We start from the raw sequence: 18203 nt of genomic DNA, 5'->3' as shown, positions 1-18203 counted from the left end.
TTTTTCTTTTTGCTTATGTGGTGCTGAGGAATCGAACCCAGGGCCTCAGGCATGCAAGGCTCTACCACTGAGCCAACTTCCCAGCCCATGAGTCATTTCTTATCAAGCATTGTTGCCTCCTCCTTTGTTTTTCCCCTACCATCCCTGCCCTCCCATCTCCACTGTTGGGATTTCTGTTACAGCTAAACCCATCACATACACTGATGTTCTAGGTCAGTGCTATTTTAAATCATTTTTAAGTTACAAACCATTTAGCAGACCAGATCACAAATCCTAGTTTTAGTTCAGAAAAATCTGTTTTTTGCTAAGACTATATATACACTACTAGCCTTCTGTTATGGCACCCTATTAGGACACTAATTAGAACACAGAAAATTTTACTTATAATCTTATGGATATGACACAGGAAGTAGTCAGGGACCACCAGCAATTTGTAAACTATCTGTCCAGAACCACAGAGTTAAGACCTTCAGCACTAATTATGCATCACAGTCCAACCATTGTACTTTATAGAAGAAGAAACTGAGGCACATAGAGGCTAGCTTTTCAAAGTCAAAAGGCTGGCTTTTAATTTTTTAACAACATGCATACACTTGGGTGAAATATGCTTTGAGGATTACGTCTATATATTTTGTTTCCATAATAGAGGCTGAATATATATATATCCGTTATCTGAATTGTACTGAGTTTCTGATCTTTTCTGGAATTTATAGGATTTGTGTATATATAATGATAATCTCTGAGATGGGATCCACGTCTAAACATGAAAGTTGTTTATGTTTCATATGTACTTTGTTGTTGTTGTTTGTGGGGCTTGAACTCTAGGCCTGGGCGCTGTCCCTGAGCATTTCAGCACCATTTCTGGTTTTCTGGTGGTTAATTGGAGATCAGCGTCTCACAGGCTTTCCTGCCTGGACTGGCTTTGAACCCTGATCCTCAGATCTCAGCGTTCTGAGTAGGTAGGATTACAGGTAAGCCACTGGTGCCTAGCCTTCATACATACTTTTATATCTACAGCCTGAAGCTAATTTTATACAATATTCTTAAGATGCCTGTTGTTTTGTCTGTGTCTTGTCACATGAAGTCAGACATATAATTTTCTACTTTTGGCATCATGTTGGTATACTCAAAACGTTTCAGATTTTGGAGCATATTAAGTTTCAGATTTTCATATTAGAGATGTTCAACTTATAATATACAGTAACTGGTTGTCCCAAGGTAAAATATCTAGCATTTAATTCATAAAATTCACATATTGACTAACTGTAGTATATAGATGTAGACATAGCCTGGGGCTGATGGCTCACACCTGTAATCCTAGCTACTCTGGAGGCTGAGATCTGAGAATCACAGTTCAAAGCCAGCTGGGGCAGGGAAGTCTGTGAGACTCTTATCTCCAATTAACCATCAGAAAATTGGAAGTGGAGCTGTGGCTCAAAGTGGTAGAGTGCTATCCTTAAGCAAAAGAGCTCAGGGACAGCACCCAGATCTTGAGTTCAAGTCCCACAATTGACAAAAAAAAAACCCAAAATGCTAGACATTTTTATGAATAGTTGAGCTAAGTAGAACAGCCAGTAGGAAAATTAGTTACCAGAGGAAAATAGTAAATATAGATGACAATGGTACAACAGTTTCACTTACAATATTATTATCCTCTGTATTTAAAGACATTATTCGTGTACACAAAAGCAGCTAAAGGGGCTGGGAAGGTGGCTCAGTGGTAGAGCGCTTGCCTTGCATGCATGAGACCCTGGGTTCGATTCCTCAGCACCAAATAAGCAAAAAGAAAAAAGCCGGAAGTGGCGCTGTAGCTCAAGTGGTAGAGCGCTAGCCTTGAGCTGAAGAGCTGAGGGACAGTGCCCAGGCCCAGAGTTCAGGCCCCACAACCGGACCGCCCCCCCAAAAAAAAGCAGCTAAAATAAGTGATGGGACCTGGATCTCTTCCACATTCTATACTGGAACACAATTCTTTAGTCTACAGCTACTGTAACTCCTTAGAGAGCTATACAGTAGGCTAACCATTCTCACATCATCTGACAACCACAAGAATGGAGCCTCTGACCAGGCCTGGCTCAGCAATAGGCAAAGCTGGTGGCATGATGGCCTCATATTTGTGAAAAGGAAAGAAATGAGACATGATGAAGATGATTTCTTTTTCTATTTACTCTTTCCATTGTTCTGTCCTCACATTACAACAATCGTTATCAGGAAAGCACTTTATTACTGAAGCTAAACTACATTCACAATACTCTGAAGTATTCAACTGAAATTGTACCCCTCTAAGACTGTTTAGGCACAGTTAATGGACATGCCAGAACTTGCACAAATCCCAAATGCTTTCTACTATATCATTCTATCTTTTCTTTCTTTCTCTCTCCCTTCCTGTCGTTCTTTCTTTCTTGCTTGCTTACTTGCTTCTTCTCTTCCTCTCTCCTTTTCTTCCCTCCCTCCTTCCTTTCCTTCCTTCCTTCCTTTCTTTCTTCCTTCCTTCCTTTCTCTTTCTTTCTCTTCCTTCCCCTCCTTCCTTCCTTTCTACCTCTTCTTTCTTTTTTGCCTTTATAGAAATATACTTGGAACTTACTGAACAAAAAAATACATACTTAAGTTTTTAAGAGGGTTGGAAGTTAGCCTGAATAAAATCTAAATTCAGGCACCACTGATTTCACTGCATTTGTGGGAAGTTATCTTTGCCTGGAAAAAGTACTGAAATTCCTCTGAGGAGCCAGTTTCCTTCAGCTTTATAGGAACTTTTAAGTCAAATCATATGAAACATGTCAGAAAAAGAGTTTTAAAATGACCTCAAATCTAATAAATTCAGAACTGAACTATAACTTAACTTCATTAAATGCAGTGCATGCATCAAGTATTTCTAATAAAAATATGCATTTCTGTAAGTTCATACCAGAAAATACCTGGCACAGAAGATACTTGGCAAATCAAAGATGAATAAAAGTAAGATAGAAAATTCAAGCCGAATACCAGATAAAATAATTAAAATATTCTTTGTGTGTGTGTGTGAGTAATAGTAGTAGTAGTGGGGTTTGTGTGTGTGTGTGTGTGTGTGTGTGTGAGTAGTAGTAGTAGTGGGGTTTGTGTGTGTTTGTGTGTGAGTAGTAGTAGTGGGGTTTGTGTGTGTGTGTGTGTATGAGTAGTAGTAGCAGTAGTGGGTTTGTGTGTGTGTGTGTGTGAGTAGTAGTAGTAGTAGTAGGGTTTGTGTGAGTAGTAGTAGTAGTAGTGGGGTTTGAACTGAAGGTCTCTGTTAAGAGGCACTCTACCATTTATATCATATCCCCAGCCCTCTTTTATTATTATTATTTTTTGGTCGGTTGTGGGGCTTGAACTCTTGGCTTGGGTGCTATCCCTCAGCTCTTCAGCTCAAGGTGAAGGCTCTATCGCCTGAGCCATGGCACCACTTCCAGTTTTCTAGTGGTTTATTGGAGACAAGAGTCTCACGGACTTTCCTTGCCGGGGCTGGCTTTGAACCGTGATCCTCAGATCTCAGCCTCCTGAGTAGCTAGGATTACAGGCATGAGCCACTGGTGCCCAACTTCTTTTATTATTTTTTGAATAGGGTCTAACATTTATGCTTTGGCTAGGCTGCACCAAGATTTCTTATTTATGCTTCCTGTATAGCTATGATGACAGGAGCACACCGCTTTACCCAACTTGTGTGCTTGCTTGCTTTTGTGTGTGTGTGTGTGTGTGTGTGTGTGTGTGTGTGTGTGTGTGTGTGTGTGTGTGTCTGTCTTGGTACTGGGGCTTAAACTCAGGCCCTGAGTGCTATCCCTGAGTTTTTTTCTCAAGGCTAGTGCTTTACCACTTGAGCCATAGCCCCACTTACAACTTTTTGGGTAGTTTATTGGAGATAAGGGTCTTATAAACTTTCCAGCTCAGGCTGGCGTTGAACCCTGATCCTCAGATCTCAGCCTCTTGAGTATCTAGGATTATGGGTATGAGCCATCAGTGTCTGGCAACCCAGCTTTTCAATGAATGAGATAGGGGACTTGAGAACTTTTTGCCTAGGCTGGCCTTAGTCCATCATCCTAATTCCTACCTCCTAAGTAGCTAGGATAATAGGTGTGAGAACTCAGATGAGGAATAATCAGCTATTATGCTTATTTCAACTGATTACGAATATACTGATTTTGTCTATGGTCTTTTGTTGTTGTTGTTGGTTGTGGGGCTTAAACTCTGGACGCTGTCCTCAGCTCTTCAGCTCAAGGCTAGCGCTCCACCACTGGAGCCACAGTACCACTTCCAGTTTTCTGGTGGTTAATTGGAGATAAGAGTCTCACAGATGTTCCTGCCTGGGCTAGCTTTGAACCGTGATTCTCAGATCTCAGCCTCCTGAGTAGCTAGGATTACAGGCCTGAGCCACCGGCACTCAGCTGGTCTTTCTTTCTTTCTTTTTTTTTTTAATGTGTGGTCTTTATAAACTTTATCCTTCACAGCTGATACTCTACCACTTGAACCACACTTCCAGTCAGCCATTTTGCTGGTTAAGTGGAGATAGAATTTTTTGTTTTTGTCGACAGTGGGGCTTGAACTAGAGGCCTGGGCGCTGTCTCTGAGCTTTTTTGCTCAAGGTTAGCACTCTACCACTTTAAGCCATAGTGCCACTTCTGGTTTTCTGGTGGTTAACTGGAGATAAAGAGTCTCACAGACTTTGCTGCCCAGGCTGGCTTTGAACCGTGGTCCTTAGACCTCAGCCTCCTAAGAAGCTAGGATTACAGGCATGCGCCACCAGTGCACTGTGGAGATGGAATCTTAAAAGACTTTTCTGCCTTAGCTGGCTTCAAACTGTGATCATACTGGACTCAGTCTCCTGAGTAGATAGCAGGTGAAGCCACCAGCATCTGGCTTAAATAGGTGGGTCATGAAAAAGAGGAATGGTAGGAATATATAACAATAACACTCAATGTACATTACATACAAGAAAACTGAACTAGGCAACTTGAGGAGGTAAGTGGGATGGGATAGACAGGGCACAGAGTGATGAAAGGGATGAGTCTAATCAAGATTCATTGTACACATAAGTTGACATTAAATTGAAACCCCTTTGTACAGCAATTTGAAGAATATAAAACAAAATATATTCTTAGATTTTTAACTTTTTTTGTGTGCCAGTCCTGGGGCTTGCTGTCCCTGAGCTTTTGTGCTCAATGTAGGTCACTACCACTTTAGCCACAGCTCTATTTCTGGCTGTTTTTTTTGTCAGTCATGAGGCTTGAACTCAGGGCTTTGGCACTGTCCCTGAGCTTTTTTGCTGAAGGCTAGCACTCTACCACGTTGAGTCATAGGGCTACTTCTCATTTTCCAGTGGTTAATTGGAGATAAGAGTCTCGTGGCATTTCCTTCCCAGGTTGGCTTTAAACTCTTATCCTCAGATTTCAGCCTCCTGAGTAGCTAGGTTTACAGATGTGAGCCTCTGGTGTTTGGCCAAAAAGATATTCTTGAAACAATGCAAAGCTGAACTGGGTCTAGCTATAATGTGACACCAAGGGGTAATTATTACTATTTTTAGGTATAAGAATGACACTTTTATAAGGAAATGTTTTTAGTTTCTAGAGATGTCTGGAATTTGCTTTAAGATATTTCAGCAAAGAAAGGTAAGATAAAAAGATACATGAAATGAGTAAAAATCCTTGTTCATTGTTGAATTTGAGCAATGGGCATATAGGTGTAATTTCCATAGTAATATCTACTTTTGAGTGTTTTTACAATTTGTATATAAAATGAATGAAAATCCTTGTTCATTGCCAAATCTGAGGAATGTGCACATAGGTGTAATTTCCATAGTACTCTCTGCTTTTGAGTGTTGTTACAATTTGTCATAATAAAAAATTAAAGAGAAGAACCTTACTAGCAGAGAAGCTTGAGTAGCAGTATGTTAAGTCCATTAAGTAGTATTAATCTCAGGTACTAAATAAGGGGATCAGTGAAAAAACTTTCAGTGTGGTTCTTTAGGTACAAGTTGAGTGAGTTATATGGAAAACATCCATTTTCTTCTTGTACAATGTGGCCAGACACTATATGATATAAATATTGTTTTACTTCTGAAGTAGGTGACCTAACTTTAAAAACCAATTGTACAGAACAAGCAGTTCTATAGAATAAACTTTTTTTAAAACCCTTTAGGAATGCAGCTGTCCATTTTGCCTCTCACAATTGTGTCATGCTTTTATTATTCTGGAGTCCTAAATGGATGGTGGTAGTGAATTGAACTACAGAAAACAAGTCACAGCTGCATTCTGAATTGAATGCTGTGAGGTTTTGCTTAATCGTTTGTTTCCTTTTCTAAGAATCGATAGCCTCCCTCACATCCCTTTTGAAATAATATTTTAACTCTTAATATGTGACATTTACAATGTGATTTTCATACAGAGCTGACTAAAGTTCTTTGGAGTTCACTTTTCATATTATCTTCTAAGTTATTCAAAGCAAAAAAGAAAATCAATAGCCTCCTATAAATACTTCAAAACATTCCATTCCTAATAGAACAGTGGTTTTTAACCTTTTTTTTTTAAATGTAAGAGATGAAGAAAATGTATTAGCAAAGGAAAGAATAAGATCATCCAGAAGTAGATACACTCACATTTGATAAGAGGTGCAATGGGTACTCTAACATCACAGGTATTTATGGTGAAAAGTACATTGGAATGTGGCTCAAATTCATCTTAGGATGAGTGTTCTCCTTTGATCAGATTTAATACTTTTTCTTAAAGACTAGTTTTTGTTATTGCTGTTTTTGTATTTGCTGTTCTCTATTTTGTCTTTTTGGAGGGGCACAATGGAGCAGAGGGGGAAAGGAATGGAGGAAGGATGAACAAATACAATCATAGTATTAAATACATAGTATATAAAGAAAGAACCAAGCAATTTATGGGCAGGGATAGGGAAGATGGAGGGAAGTGAAGGAAGGGGGTGACATTGTCCAAGAAGTATTAGATTCATTACCTGACTTATGAATTGTAACCTCTTTGTACAACTCCTTAATGACAATTTTTTAAAAAATTAATGAATGCCTATTAGATGAAAAAAGAATATCATATGAATATCTTCTCATAGGAAAAAAACACTAAATATTTTTCAAAGGGTCTTATAATAGCTCTAAGGGCCTTAATTAGAAACTCTTGTCATGGGTAAGCAACTCTAGACCTAATACAAATTTATCAGTCCAACACTAAAGACAACCCAGTCTTTGGCCTATTCTTCACTATTTCTTCACCACTGGCCTCATTCTTCACTATTTTTCAAAATACCAGACTTCAGTAACAAATGAGTTAGTTTTGGTAGATACTGTCCTATCTATTTTTCACTGTCTGTATATCCCAGGCTATCCCAAACCATCTGGGTAAAGATCTGTTCATCACTCATGATCTATCCCAAATAATATCTCTTCTGGGAAATAAGTCTTCCTATAAAGTTCATTTGCCTGTCTTTTCTATATTTTCAATATTTTCCCCTACTTTGTATCTTGGTCTTTTGAATACTTATCTAATTTGGGACTTCGTACTACAACAGTAGTAAAGATTATCACGAAGGAAAATTTTGTCCTCCATTGTGGGTTTAAAAGTAACTCCCCAAATGGTATGAGCATATCTTAATCTCAAATACCTGTGCCTGTGACTGTATTTGAATGAAGGGTCTTTACAGATGTAATTAGGTCAAGGATTTGGAAATAAGACCCTTTGGGATTATTTAGGTAGACATAAGAGAGAGAAATATTTCTCTCATAAGAGAGAAATTGAAAAAGGCCTCATGAAGATAGAACATGTGGAGTCACCAGACTGGAAAAAGGAAAGGATCTCTCATAGGCTCATTGGGGGATGGTTCAGCATCCTGGCTGACACCATCATCTCCAACTTCTTGATTCGAGAACGTGGTGGAACAAATTTTTGTTATTATAAACCATTAATTTTGTGATAATTTGTTATGGCAACTTTAAGAAATGAATTTATCACCTTTGTCTCATTCTAATTCTAAGGAGTCATTTTTATTTACTGCAGTAGTTCTGCAAAAAGCATTTGAAGAGAAAAAGAAAGTTTAGATGCTTTTCTTTCCATATTTCCTTCTTCTCTAGCCATTCTCTGCAAAGATCTCTGAACTTCCTTTAGAAACAAAAGCTTTCCGGAAGTGTTACAGCAGGATAGCATCTGAATAACCCTGTGACAGGTTTGTAAATAGCTCCTGACTTGTGAAATGTGAACACTTCTTTGATATTTAGTTTTACTATCCATGTTTTGAGAGTTGTTGTAAAGACTAAACAACACTTGTAAAGGTTAACTAGTATGAAAAAAAGATTTTATCAGTTTAGTACTGTCTCTGGCTATTGATACTGTACTGTACTTAAAAAAAATTCTTCTACCTTTATTAGTAAGCTTAGCATTACACTCATAAAAATTAAAGTTGTATTAAACTTTCCTAAAGCTAATTCATAACTTTCCATGAGGCTCCCCCACCACACCCTCCGCCTCTTTTTGATCAGTTGTGGGGCTTGAACTCTGGGCCTGGACACTGTTCCTCAGCTCAAGGCAAGAGCCCTACCACTTGAACCACACAGCCATTTCCAGCTTTTTCTGTTTTATGTGGTGCTGAGGAATCAAACCCAGGGCCTCATGCATGCAAGGCAAGCACTCTACCACTCAGCCATGTTCCCAGCCCCGAGGCTCCCTTAGTATAATCTAAGCAGGGATCCCTCTCCCTGCAGGCTGGCTCTAACTTCTTGTAGAAAACAACATAAAGGCTTGGTGCAACCCCAGTGTTAGATTGTCCTTAAGAGATTGGGGGACCCAGGTTGGCTTTCCCAAGAGTGGCTAACCAAAAGTAAGGCTACTGGCTAGCTATTTGTGGGCCAGCTAGCATGGAACAAAGTGTCTAGTTGCTACCTCCAGAGTAGAGGAGGCTTAGCCAGCTGGCTTCAAAGGAAGACTAGCTGGAGTGCTCACAATTCCTTCCAACCATCTGGTATTCTTTTAGAACCTTCACTTTACCCAACAGTAGACTAGGTCTGAAGTGCTCAGATCATTGTGTGAGTCCCCACTACCTACCTATGTCAATTACTTTAAGAAAAAACTGTTTTCACTTTTAGCTTGTATATATTTAAAACAAAAGTTTTTAATTAGAGTATATTAACTACACAAAGGAGTTTCATGGTGATATATCTAAACATATATACAACGTACTTTGATCAGATTCACTAACTCCATTGTTCTTTTTTTTTTTGGGTCCGGTCGTGGGGCCTGAACTCTGAGCCTGGTCACTGTCCCTCAGCTCTTCAGCTCAAGGCTAGTGCTCTACCACTTGAGCCACAGTGCCACTTCCAGCTTTTTTCTTTTTGCTTATGTGGTGCTGAGGAATCGAACCCAGGGCCTCATGCATGCAAGGCAAACGCTCTACCACTGAGCCACCTTCCCAGCCCTCCATTGTTCTTTTTTCTTGCCTCTTATTCATATGATTTTAATAGGTTTCATTATTCTATTTTCATACATGTACATAATGTATTTAGATCATATTCACCCCCTTATGCCCTCACCCCTTTCCCCTCCCACTCATAGTCTCCAATATTATCTATCTTAAAATCTGTGATAGTAACACAATTACTACATGAACCTCAAAAATAAAAATTGAAAGCCGGGCATAGGTGGCTCACACCTGTAATCCTAGCTACTTAGGAGGCTGAGATCTGAAGATCACAATTCAAATCCAGCCCGGGCAGGAAAGTCCAGAGACTCTTATCTCCAATTAACCACCAGAAAATTTAAAGTGGCGCTGTGGCTCAAGTGATAGAGTGCTAGCCTTGAGCTGAAGAGCTCACAGACAGCGTCCAGGCCCAGAGGTCCAAGCCCTATGACCGACCTCCCCCTCCTCAAAAAAAAAAAAAAATTGAGACAAATAATATGTGAACAAGTTACAACAATTTGACATGCAGAAAAGAATTCTCTAAGGCTGACAGAACTTAACACCTTTCTAAGCTCTTTTTATTTTTTGGGTCTGGTCGTGGGCCTGAACTCTTGGCCTCCGCACTGTCCCTCAGCTCTTCAGCTCAAAGCTAGTGCTCTACTACTTGAGCCACAGTGCCATTTCCGGCTTTTTTTTCCTGCTTATATGGTGCTGAGGAATCGAACCCAGGGCCACATGCATGCAAGGCAAGCGCTCTATCACTGAGCCACCTTCCCAGCCCACCTTTCTAAACTCTTATAAAGCTTATTGCTACATGTATTTAACTTTACAGCTAGCTTCTATGAAAAGAATAATGTTTTATAGTTACTTAAAAAAACTGATGACATTTGGGTATTTTGAAAGTTTTGGTAAGAAATCAGAAAACTTATTAATATGAAGAAGGAACCTCATCTTTGAGCAAGCCAACTAAACAATAGGAGTTGGCTTGAAATAAAAATATTTTATCAAATGATCAAAATGATTTATCAAATGACCAAACTGCTAGTTAAGAGCTAGTTAAAAGCTATACTCATCTGTCAACTGAAGATCATTTTACCAACCTATTACAAGGGGCAATCTGGGGAATACAGAAGCAAGGAATGAATGAGAAAACAGACAAAAACAAAAGTAGCTGAGTCATATTCATAGCCAACATATCATAGGAGATACAAGCATTCTGAAATAAGTATTAAAGAGACCAAGTCAGAGTCAAATATTATAAAGTGAAAGATTAACAATTAGTTTTCATTGAGTTCACTTCCATTCTAAGAATCAAGTTCAGTATTTTATGTGTTAAATTTGGCCATACAATAAACACACGAAGTACATATTATTATTTCCATCTTACAGATGAAGAAACAGAGAGGTGACAAAACCACCCCAATCATGTGTCAAAAAATGAAAGAGATGAAGAAATTCAATTCCAACAGAATCCAGGTGCAAGACTGCCAGTATTAAATCTTCCTTATGAAAGAATATAATTCAATTTAACCTAGGGGAATTTTTTTCCCATAGAGGAAAATTTAATCATTAATATAGTTGTCATTTTTTAAAATTTAAACATTTTTTTAATTTAAGTTTTTTATTTCTGTTGGTTGTGGGGCTTGAACTCTGGGGCTGGGTACTATCCCTCAGCTCGTCAGTTCAAGGCAAGCACTCTACCACTTGAGTGCTGTAGCACCATTTCCAGTTTTCTGAGTGGTTTCTGATAAGAGTCTCACGGAGTTTCCTGCCTGGGCTGGCTTTGAGTTGCCATCCTCAGATCTCAGCCTCCTAAGTAGCTAGGATTACAGGCATGAGCCACCAACACCTGGCCTAGTTGTCATTTTTTTTTCTTCAAATTTTAAGTGTAGCAAAAAGTCATAAGGAATTAAAAAATAAATGAAAACAGAGCTATTTTTACCAGGTTCAAAATGTCAGCTGAGCCCTTTTTGCCCATATATTGCGTAGGTGATAAACAGGGTAGATGAAGTCCCTGCCTTCCTAGAGCTGACATTCCAGTGGGGGTAAGAAATTAAAAGATCAATCAACTTGAGAATTTCACATAGTGATAGGTAGTATATAGGAGGCAGGGAGAAAATTTAGGGTTCTCCTTTGAGACATTTTCACTATGCAGGTAAACAGAAGAGGAAGAATGGGATGTGGGGGAAGTTTTTTGTCATTTGCTATTCCACATTTAAAGATGGACAACATGAGAGCATGTGAGTATGCTGATTGGGATAGGCCCATAGAAAGATGATGATATAAGAACAGGCTCAAATACAGGAATTAGGTTTGAGGAGTACAAGAAAAAGATGAAGAGAAAGAGCATAGAGGAGTTGATCTCTGATATGAGAAAGAGTAAAAACATGAGTCCTAGAAATGGCAGATTTCTAGCTTTGGTGAGAAGAGAGGGGCTTGTGTCTGAAATCTCCTAAACCCTCAATGAGGTCTGAGTCCAGCTTACCTGAGTGGGGAAGAGGTGGGCTGCTGAGAAGCTGACTGAGTGGGGAGAAGCTTTGAAATACAATAATTACAGGGAAAACAGTTTTATTAGCAAATCAGTGGTAGCTTTTCTGGGTGGTGCTGTGTCAACTTCAGATGTTTGGTTATAAATCTGAAGTCCACTAATCATAAAGCCAGATGAACTTTAAATAAATAGAATAAATACATAGGAAACATTTATGTACAAAAAGAATATTTAAAAACATGCATGAAGTCGGGCATCAGTGGCTCAGGCCTGTAATCCCAGCTACTCAGGAGGTTGAGATCTGAGGATTGTTGTTCAAAGCCAGCCTGGGCAGGAAAGTCTGTGAGACTCTTATCTCCAATAAACCACCAGAAAACTGGAAGTGGCGCTGTGGCTCAAGCAGTAGAGTACTTGCCTTGAGCTGAAGACTGCAGGAACAGCGCCCAAGCCCAGAGTTCAAGCCCCACAACTGACAAAAAAATGTAAGGAACCTGACAATGTCCAATTAAGCTTTTGTCTATATAGCTCCCTTTGTTTTCATCTCTTTACTACAGAAATTCTTACAATCTGTCACATTTAGTCATGACATATTTAATCATGTAGCTTAAACACAGTTTCTTTTTGGTCATAAGTGGTTCTTCATTTCCAGAAGTGAATTCTTTTAAAATGTACTTGATAGATAACCTTTATGTAGATTATAGAGATGATTTCATTACACTGAAAACTCTGATGTTCACTGATATTTTCATTTATGATTCCATTTAAAAGTTAAAAGTTAAAAAAGGGCTGGGAAGGTGGCTCAGTGGTAGAGTGTTTGCTTTGCATGCATGAGGCCCTCAGCACCACATAAGCAGAAAAAACAAAAGCCGGAAGTGGCACTGTGGCTCAAGTGGTAGAGTGCTAGCCTTGAGCCGAAGAGCTAAGGGACAGCGCCTAAGCCCAGAGTTCAGGCCCCATGACGGGACCCCCCCCCCAAAAAAAAAAGTTAAAAAAGAACATAATATCCTCCACCCTCCCTAGGGAATACATATGCACCTTGGGTAATTTATTTCAAATTGCCTGAGCAGCTGTTACAAGGCAAATGGAAGATGGATGCTGGCCTGATGGCACTGGGTACCCAGCAAGTCCAGGTGTATGTTCTTGACCATCCAGTTGTGTTCCTGAGTCTAAAGATTCTGGCAAGAATTCATACCTCTTGATGGAGGCATGTCCACAACACCAAAAGTAGTATCAGTGAGATGGTGTGGGGAGGTCGGAGGGAGGGAGAAAAGGAAAGCAAGAAAGAGAAAGAGAAAGAAAGATTACTAATAAGGAAAACACATGATCCAGGAAGTTGGGGATCCAACATAGGGGGGTGGCCAAAATTCCCAAAATAATGACAAAGGAAATCCTAAAATGAGGGCTGAGCAATAATTCAGAAAGCAAACCAATCCACACTGGAGTAAGGGAGAGAAGGACCAGCACCACCATCTCCCAGGAAAAAAAATGAAACTGGAGTGCTTAACTGAAAATACTGAAAGATTATCAGTTCTATCAGAGGGTTTGAGGATGAATTAGTGTCTGAGAGTAAGACAAGCAAATTGAAAAAAAAAGAAAGCAGCATATATTTAATTAAAGAGAAACAAAAGTTGTACAAGAAGAAAATGTAGCATATTGTCATAGTCATATAAATACTGAATACTGACTTAACTGAGAATTGTAAAGCTTTTTTTTTTTGTCCTTTGTGGGGCCTGAACTCTGAGTCTGGCTGTCCCTCAGCTCTTCAGCTGTAGACTAGCGCTCTACCTCTTGAGCCTCAGCCCCACTTCCAGCTTTTTCTGCTTATGTGGTGCTGAGGAATTGAACCGAGGGCCTCATGCATGCAAGGCAAGCACTCTACCACTGAGCCACCTTCCCAGCCCAGAGAATTGTAAAATGAGTAAGGATGAATGATGGTTGTGTCTAAATTCTCAATTTCCAAAACAGAAGTCCAGGGCTAGGAATGTGGCTTAGTGATAGAGTGCTGGTCTAGCATGCATGAAGCCCTGGGTTCGATTCTTCAGTACCACATACACAGAAAAGCCAGAAGTGGTGCTGTGGCTTAAGTGGTAAAGTGCTAGCCTTGAGCAAAAGCAGCTCAGGGACAGTGCCCAGGCCCTGAATTTGTGCCCCAGCACTGGCAAAAAAAAAAAAAAAAAAGAAAGAAAGAAAAAGAATAAAAGTAACCAAAACAGAAGACCATGTATGATATCCAAAGATAAAGAACCACGGAATAGTTGTATAAATATTAAAAACAAGATAAATTAAAAAGTACCAGAAGAACTGCTAAGAATTGACAGAGGTTGAGAGGTTGAATCTGTCAACGACTGATTAACTAATTGAGGTTGATTTTTTCTGTTGTTGTCATAGGGCTGAACTCTGGGCCTGGGTGCAGTCCCTCAGCTCTTCAGCTCAAGGCTGGCGCTCTACCACTTGAGCCACAGTGCCACTTCCGGCTTTTTCTGTGTAAGTGGTACTGAGGAATAGAACCCAGGGCTTCATTCATGCTAGGTAAGACCTCTACCACTAAGCTACAACAATTATAATAAAGAATGCTCAACAGAAAACCTTTTTTATTTTTGTTAGCATACATTGTTGGAGGCTAATGGTACCAAGTTTTGGTTAACAAAGGATCAACATATATTTCAACCATCACAGAAATAACAATATTAGTATTCTAATGATTATAAATAGTACATTTACTGCTAAAAAATTTATCATACTATTTAAGTGTTATAAAACTACTTTAGAATATTTCTTCAGCTGGGCGTGGTGGCTCACACCTGTAATCCTAGCTACTCAGGAGGCATGGTGGCTCACACTTGTAATTCTAGCTACTCTGAAGGCTGAAATCTGAGGATCTCAGTTCAAAGCCAGCCCAGGCCATGAGACTCTAATCTCCAATAAACCACTCAGAAAACTGGAAGTGGGGCTGTGGCTCAAATGGTAAAGTGCTAGCCTTGAGCTGAAGAGCTCAGGGACAGTGCCCAGTCCAGAGTTCAAGCCCCACAACCACCATCAACAAAAAAGAATATTCTTCAATTACAAGAAACATTATCCTCTGGGTTGATAAGCATTGATTAACAGGAGACCCTATCATTTGAGCTATACCTCCAGCCCAGCTTTTTGCTGGTTAATTTGGAGACAAGAGTATAGCAAACTTTTCTTCCCAGGCTGTCCTCAACCAAATATCCTCCAGATCTCAGCCTCCTCAGTAACAGCACCCAGCTAACTTTTACTAATTTTAACTCATACAAAAAACAAAATAAGAGGGGCTGGGAAGGTGGCTCAGTAGTAGAGTATTTGCCTTGCATGTATGAGGCCTTGGGTTTGATTCCTCAGCACCACTTAAGCAAAAAAAAGCCAGAAGTGGCACTGTGGCTCAAGTAGTAGAGCGCTAGCTAGCCTTGAGCTGAAGAGCTCAGAGACAGCGCCCAGGCCCAGAGGTCAGACCCTACTACAACAACAACAAAAAAAAAGAACTTGAACTTGGCATCATAAGGTAAAAATTTAACCAAGAATAATGGATCCTGATACAATGTGAAAATTTTCCCCTTCAAATTAAAAGCAAATGTTTTAAACAGAGAAAATGTATATAAGCAGATGTTACGGAGGTTTACATTTCATTTTGCGCTGGAGGAATGAATAGGTGTGACTGAAAAATAATCTTAAAGAGAATCTAAAAAAAACACTCCATTATTCATATCATTCAATATAATTTATTTTTGCCACCACTATTTTGAATCAAAAGAAAATAGAAATATTCTCCAAGTATGGAGTATGTGTGTGCCAGTGTTGGGGCTTGAACTTAGGGTCTATGCTGTTCCTGAACTCTTATATGCTCAAGGCTACTGCTCTACCACTTAAGACACAGCTCCATTTCCAGCTTTTTGGTAATTAATTGGGGATAAGAGTCTCAAGGACTTTCTCGCCCAGGCTGGCTTCAAACTAAGATCCTCGGATCTCAGTCTCATGAGTAGCTAGGCTTATAGGCATGAGCTACCCATGCCAGGCCTCAAAGTTTTTTTTTAAATAACTGAGTTAGCTAACTTCTTAACACTCTACAAAGTTAGAAGGGCAAAAATGAAACGGAAAAGCATCTTCCAACCAAAGTAACAACTACCTTTTTTTTTTTTTTTTGTCAGTCGTGGGCTTGAACTCTGGGCTTGGGCGCTGTCCCTGTGCTCTTCAACTCAAGGTGAGCGCTCTACCGCTTGAGCCACAGCACCACTTCCGGTTTTCAAGTGGTTTATTGGAGATAAGAGTCTCACAGAATTTCCTGCTGGGCTGGCTTTGAACCATGACTCTCAGGTCTCAGCCTCCTGAGTAGCTAGGATTACAGGCGTGAGCCACCAGTGCCCGGCTTACAACTACCTTTTAAAATTTAAATAATTTGGTTTAAAAATAATATAGCAAGGAATAGCTAGCTAGGGCTACACTAACAACTTCTTTTCTATTTGGTCCACATTAACTGTAACTCCCCATAACCTTACCAAGACCACAAATTCAGGCAGGCAGTCCCACTAAGCAAAATCTATGGGAACCTGCAAAGCTTGCTCCTTTCTCAGGGGATGAAGACAATGAAAAAAGGTGTTTTCCAGTAGTCCTGTAAGAGGAGCCATTGAGCTGGGCTGCACAACCAGACAACAAAACACAGGAAAATTCAGATCAAAGCAAGGGCGCATGCCAGGGTAATAAGCAATTAAATCCTTTGCCAAAGAATTAAGAAGGAAAAAAAAAACAGCAAAGAGATGGAGGGAACCTGCTGGACCACCTTCTTATTAACACAGGGAGGCAAGAAGAAACACAATCTTTCTGTACTTAGAAGCCAAGAAAAAAACGTCCTAGATATGTTGGAGTATTCCTTCAGACACGTACACAAGTACAAAGACACATGATCAATGAATTAACCCCAGAAAGCAGGGTCCTGTACAATGGAGTATTGCCACTGTACATAGATGAGTCTAGAAACCATTAGCCAAATCCCAGAAGCGTTGTTCTAAAGATAGACAAACGCGAGAAGACAAACATGCGTTTTCAATGAACAAAACTGGTTTGTTTTTTTTTACAGTGAGAAACCAGGAACTGCGGTTTGAAATAACACCTGAAACAGGAGGAGGAGAAGGGAGGTAAAGGTCTGAAGTTATTATTATTTTGTTTCTACCATCCTCGCCTTTCTTTTCCATTTTTTGTTTAACAATCTCAGATTCTCTCAGTTCATAGGACACACACACACACACACCACACACACAGAGAGTTAGATCTCAGGAAACAAAGAAGGGTCCTTTAATTCCTTGGCCTGCGGGAGCACTCACACCTCTCACCCCTCCCCACCCCCAAGATGAGGTCCTCCACATGACTTTCATTAATGAGGGAGCCAAGGCGAGAGGTCTCGCCGCAGACCACTGCCAGGCGCACGGTGACAACCAGGCAGGCGACAGGCACCACAAAGAAAGGAGGAGGGACGCTCGGCACCAGGAAAAGCCAGCCAACGCCGCGCCCCCCAAGGCGCGTCCCCACCGCCGAGACCGCGGCGGCCGGCAGCCGTCCCGGCCACCCCGCGCTTCCTCCTCCTCCACCTCCTCGCTCACCCCCCCCCCAGTCGCCTCCCTCGCCCCGGGGACGCGACACCAGGGCTCGCGCGAGCTGGGCGTGCGGGGGGGCCGCGGACCTGCCCCGGGTCAGGGACCTCCCAGGTGACAGCTCCGCGCCTCTCATTGTGCGGGACTCAACCTCACAGCCCCCCCCCCCGCCGCCCCCGGGATGCGCCAGACCCTCCTCCGCATCCCTCCCGGGCTCGGGTCCGCCGCGTCCGCCCTCCCGGGGACACCCCGAGTGTGTGTGCCGGGAGGTGGCGGGCGGCGGGGGGCGGTGGAGGCTGCAGGCCCGCGGGGTTCTTCAGCATCCCGGACCCGAGCGCGGACCCGGACCCGGACCCGGACCCGCCCCGTTCCTCAAGCCCCAGCCCGAGCACGGCGGCCCTCCACAGCTCGGTCCTCCTTCCTTCACTTACTCTGACGGGCGTGCGGGACGGTCCGCGGGCCAGGGGCAAGTTGCGTGCGCAGGACGGCGAGCGGCGAGCGCCCGTGGGGACACCGCGAGGCTGAGGTGGCAGAGACAGGACTGCGGGCGAGCGGCCCCCGGCGAGGGGCGGGCCCGGCGGGGGAGGGGGCGCCGCGCCTCTCATTCATGCAGCGGGGGCGGGGTGAGGAACCCGGATGCCCAGTCCCCTCCCACTCCTCTGAGGGCGCGCGGCTTCAGCGTCTGCAGTGCGCACGCGCAGCCCTTGTGGACC

The 18203-nt window shown here is 41.6% G+C and overlaps 1 protein-coding gene across 1 annotated transcript in view; it reads right to left on the bottom strand.

Annotated features, from left to right (window-relative positions):
• The window catches only part of Rnf24 (ring finger protein 24), a 55201-nt gene extending 37208 nt beyond the window's left edge, over positions 1-17993 (bottom strand). Inside the window, exon 1 of the mRNA XM_013010801.1 lies at positions 17922-17993. The gene's annotated coding sequence lies outside the window, so the exon portion shown is untranslated. The remainder of the gene's footprint in view (positions 1-17921) is intronic.
• Between the last annotated feature and the right edge of the window lie 210 nt (positions 17994-18203).

The sequence above is a fragment of the Dipodomys ordii genome, unplaced genomic scaffold (genome assembly GCF_000151885.1).
Source record: "Dipodomys ordii isolate 6190 unplaced genomic scaffold, Dord_2.0 Scaffold13, whole genome shotgun sequence".
In the NCBI taxonomy this organism is placed as follows: domain Eukaryota; kingdom Metazoa; phylum Chordata; class Mammalia; order Rodentia; family Heteromyidae; genus Dipodomys; species Dipodomys ordii.
Note: the sequence above shows the minus strand (reverse complement) of the source record. Positions and strands in the feature narration are given on the sequence as shown.